The sequence below is a fragment of the Triticum dicoccoides genome, chromosome 4A, assembly GCF_002162155.2.
Source record: "Triticum dicoccoides isolate Atlit2015 ecotype Zavitan chromosome 4A, WEW_v2.0, whole genome shotgun sequence".
NCBI lineage: Eukaryota > Viridiplantae > Streptophyta > Magnoliopsida > Poales > Poaceae > Triticum > Triticum dicoccoides.
In genome coordinates, this window is record NC_041386.1 from 684,741,262 (window position 1) to 684,746,202 (window position 4,941).

General features: G+C 45.1%; 1 long non-coding RNA gene across 2 annotated transcripts in view; it reads left to right on the plus strand.

Moving 5' to 3' along the window:
- LOC119287922 overlaps positions 1-4,941 on the plus strand; it is a 29,618-nt gene that overhangs the window by 2,828 nt on the left and 21,849 nt on the right. The window lies entirely within an intron of this gene.

Sequence of the window (4,941 nt, forward strand, 5' to 3'; positions counted from 1 at the left end):
GCTCCTGCCGCTGCACCTGCCGCCACCGTCGCTGCTTAGCGCCGCCCTGCCTCCACTGCTGCCCGTCGCCGCCTCCCTGCCGCTAGCCCCGCACCGCTCGCCGTTCGGGCGAAAACCGCACGCCCGTGACCCAGCACCCAGCGCCCGTATGCCCGTTAAGGGCCTTGGCCCTATGACAAGTGGGGCACACCCCCCCAGAACGTTTCTGTTAAAAAAAAGAAGAAGAAAAAAAAGAATTAAATAAATAAATAAGTAGATAAATAATGAAAATAATTAATTAATTAATTAACCAATTAATTAACCTAATTAATTCTGATTAAATTAACCAAATAAGATTAATTAACCTAATGATTAGTTAACCTAATTAACTACTGTTAATTAGCTAACTAATTAGTATGACAGTGGGGCCCACCCACTAATTAATTTTGTTTAGATTAATTAAACTGTTTAATTAAAATGTGTCACTGACCAGTGGGACCCGCTGGTCAGGTTGACCAAGTCAACTCTGTTGACTGCTGATGCCAGCATGACATCATGCTGATGTCATTAAATCATTTTCGAATTAATTAATTAATTAATTAAATTCCGGAAATTAATAAAAGCTTTAGAAAATCATATCTTTTAATCCGTAACTCGGATTAAAATATTTTCGACATGAAAGTTGCTTAGAACGACGAGACGAATCCGAATACGCAGCCCGTTCGTCCGCCACCCATCCCTAGCATAGCAAACACGCAACTTTTCCCCTCCGGTTCATCCGTCCAAAAACGCGAAACTCCGGGGATACTTTCCCGGATGCTTTCCCCCTTCATCGGTATCACCTACTACCGCGTTAGAACACGTCTAGCTCTGCTTGTTGTCCTGTTATGCACTTGCTTGCTATGTATTTACTGTTTCTTCCCCCCTCTTCTCTCCGGTAGACCCCGTGACGATGCTGATGCCCCTGTGGTCGACTACATCACCGACGACCCCTCTCTCTTGCCAGAGCAACCAGGCAAGCCCCCCCTTTGATCACCAGATATCGCCTACTCTTCTCTATACTGCTTGCATTAGAGTAGTGTAGCATGTTACTGCTTTCCGTTAATCCTATTCTGATGCATAGCCTGTCATTGCTGCTACAGTCATTGATACCTTACCCGCAATCCTAAATGCTTAGTATAGGATGCTAGTGTTCCATCAGTGGCCCTACACTCTTGTCCGTCTGCCATGCTATACTACTGGGCTGTGATCACATCGGGAGGTGATCACGGACATATACTATATACTCTACACTGTTACATTACTGGTGATACTGTTTGGAGATGGGGGCTGAAGGGGCAGGTGGCTCCATCCAGGTAGTGGTGGGCCTGAGTTCCCGACGGCCCCTGACTGTTACTTTGTGGCGGAGCGACAGGGCAGGTTGAGACCACCTAGGAGACAGGTGGGCCTGGCCCTGTTCGGCATTCGCGGATACTTAACACGCTTAACGAGATCTTGGTATTTGATCTGAGTCGGCTACGAGCCTATACGCACTAACCATCTACGTGGGAGTAGTTATGGGTATCCCGACGTCGTGGTATCAGCCGAAGCACTTCAGACGTCAGCGACGGAGCGGCGCGCGTCGAATTGGACTGGAACACCACTAGGCTAGGTCTGCTTTCGGCCGCCCTCGCAACGTGCAGGTGTGCTATGGGCGATGGGCCCAGACCCCTGTGCGCTTAGGTTTAGACCGGCGTGCTGGCCTCTCTGTTGTGCCTAGGTGGGGCTGCGACGTGTTGATCTTCCGCGGCCGGGCATGACCCAGGGAAGTGTGTCCGGCCAAATGGGATCAAGCGTGTTGGGTTATGTGGTGCACCCCTACAGGGAAGTTAATCTATTCGAATAGCCGTGATCTTCGGTAACAGGACGACTTGGAGTTGTACCTTGACCTTATGACAACTAGAACCGGATACTTAATAAAACACACCCTTCCAAGTTCCACAGACAACCCGGTGATCGCTTTTCTACAGGGCGACGAGGAGAGGATCGCCGGGTAGGATTATGCTATGCGATGCTACTGGAGATGCTACTTGGAGATGCTACTTGGAGGACTTAAATCTACTCTCATCTACATGCTGCAAGACGGAGGCTGCCAGAAGCGTAGTCTTCGACAGGATTAGCTATCCCCCTCTTATTCTGGCATTCTGCAGTTCAGTCCACTGATATGGCCTCCTTACACATATACCCATGCATATGTAGTGTAGTTCCTTGCTTGCGAGTACTTTGGATGAGTACTCACGGTTGCTTTCTCCCCACTTTTTTCCCCTTTCCTTTCTTTCTGGTTGTCGCAACCAGATGCTGGAGTCCAAGAGCCAGACGCCACCGTCGATGACGACCCCTACTACACCGGAGGTGCCTACTACTACGTGCAGCCCGCTGACGACGACCAGGAGTAGTCAGGAGGATCCCAGGCAGGAGGCCTGCGCCTCTTTCGATCTGTATCCCAGTTTGTGCTAGCCTTCTTAAGGCAAACTTGTTTAACTTATGTCTGTACTCAGATATTGTTGCTTCCGCTGACTCGTCTATGATCGAGCACTTGTATTCGAGCCCTCGAGGCCCCTGGCTTGTATTATGATGCTTGTATGACTTATTTTATTTGTAGAGTTGTGTTGTGATATCTTCCCGTGAGTCCCTGATCTTGATCGTACACATTTGCGTGCATGATTAGTGTACGATTGAATCGGGGGCGTCACAAGTTGGTATCAGAGCCGACTGCCTGTAGGAATTCCCCTTCCAACTCCTTGGCCGAAGTCGAGTCTAGCATTTGCAAAACTTTTACTAACTTGGCTGTGTGCCTTACGGGCCCACGTCGCCATTGGGTGGTATTAGGATCTTTTACTCCTCGTCTATACTCTGGGACTCTGATCTCTCTTCTAGTCGGGTTAAATGATTTTCGAAAATCTAACTTTAGGTTCTCGAAAACGCTTTCTCCCGGAGAGCCCCTTCAGTCTAGATGATCGCCGACTGCACATGAAGATTTCAAAGTTACTTTTCGATACTCCTTCAGGACTGCCCATTGCTTTTGCAATTCACTACCACCGAAATATCCCTATGGATAAATTCATACACCGTTCTTACTTAGTCCCCAGTTGTTCTTTTTATTACAAGACGCCCCGAAATACTCGTTGTTGTTCTTAGAATACTTACGCCTATTGCCTTGCAGTTCCTTACCACCTGAATACCCATACGGATAATTTCTCGCACTTATCGAGTATCCGCTCATCCCCAGTTGATTCATGTATTTCACAAAAGTCTTCGAAATGCCATTCGATCTTCCGAAAATCCCGAGCAGCCTATTGCTCTTGGAATTTCTTGTTTACTTTCATTATGATTAATCCCATAAGTATATAAATCTTATTGACATTCCTTGTCATTATCATTTTGAGTCTGTTGACTCAATATGTTGCGAATGCACGTAATCATCAGTTGATCCTTTTAAATTATCTCTCCGGCTCAGACATCTTTCAAACATGAGCTGGTTCTCGACCAAACTATCTGTCGTCGATTGTGCCTCTGGTATATTCAATTGATCCATCCTTGATCAGAACGTCTGCTTCTGATCCTTTGTTTTGGAAATCATAATTCCTTTTTATTTAAGCTTTGAATTATTCAGATGATTCCATAACCTGTTGCATTTGCATTCCTTCCTCTTCTGGTTGAGTGCCGATACTCATATCAGATCCTTTGTGGACTATCAAGTCCTTTGTTGGATTGTTATCCGACAGTGTCCTTCACATTTGAACACTTTGTGAGTTCTTCCCCTTATACATGATGCCCTTGTTAAGTTGTATCCTCTGCTTGGCCAACCATGCTCTGCTTTCGGGCTTGTGTTATTTACTCTGGAAACTTGTGGTATATGTTTCTAAGAAGCCCCTATGGGTTGAACATATGCCTTCTCTAAACCGTGTGAACCCGAAAGTTTTCACGAGTCATACTTATCTAGTATTGCACCAGGTAAAACTTTCAACAACTAATGTCATCTTCGAAATACGAGAGGTGAATGGAAGATTATGCATTGAGGAAGTGGGAGTCGACCTTGAACTTTGTGTTCATGCCCATGGACGCGATGTATATCCTATCATGGAAGCTTCTTGTAATAATAACTATTTCCTTGATAGCAAACATATGGTATCTGTGAATTGATACCTTGCAACCGTGGTTCCGACCATGATTGTTCTTCCTTGATTCCATTTCTCGGACAAGTTAAAACAATTGTCTTCTATGGATTAATACACCCGTCCAATCTTTACTTTGATCTTGTGTCGAGTATTACCCCCTGGTATCTCAAGATTATCATGGAACTGCATAACTTCTTATGAATTCTTCATCAAGTGCTACCTTTCCACTGATTCCAATTTTTCATGGGCTCTGAGTTATTATACACTCAAGGACACCGATAAATGAATCGAGTTCGCATTGCGATTCAACAAGTATTTGAACCCATCACTGCTTACAAATTTATTAATCCTTCAAGTCATTCCTAGCCTGATCGGCTATATCATTATCGAGCTAATTTTAACTGTGCTACCCGGTCCTTCTTCCCGGAGCACAATTTTCGACGATGAACTAACCTTACGTCGATCATCATCGTCATATCATTTCGCCTTGAACAACAAGCTTGGTTTCGAGTTTGTGTCGTACCCTTGGTTCCAATAACCTTTCACTTTATCATTACTTTGACTTGATGTCATCACCGATCGATTACATCTTCATGAACTCTCGCGACAAATGTGTCGTGAATATCATCAACATTCTGAGCTCTTCCAAGAGATCTATTGAAATCATGATGAGAAATACCATCCTTGCCCTTGATGATTGGTGTTATCAGCGACAACATTATTGCATTCCCTCCAACACAAAACTTGTTCCTGTATTGTGTTGTACCTTGAGTTCCTTGCTATCCAACTTATGTTATATTCTACC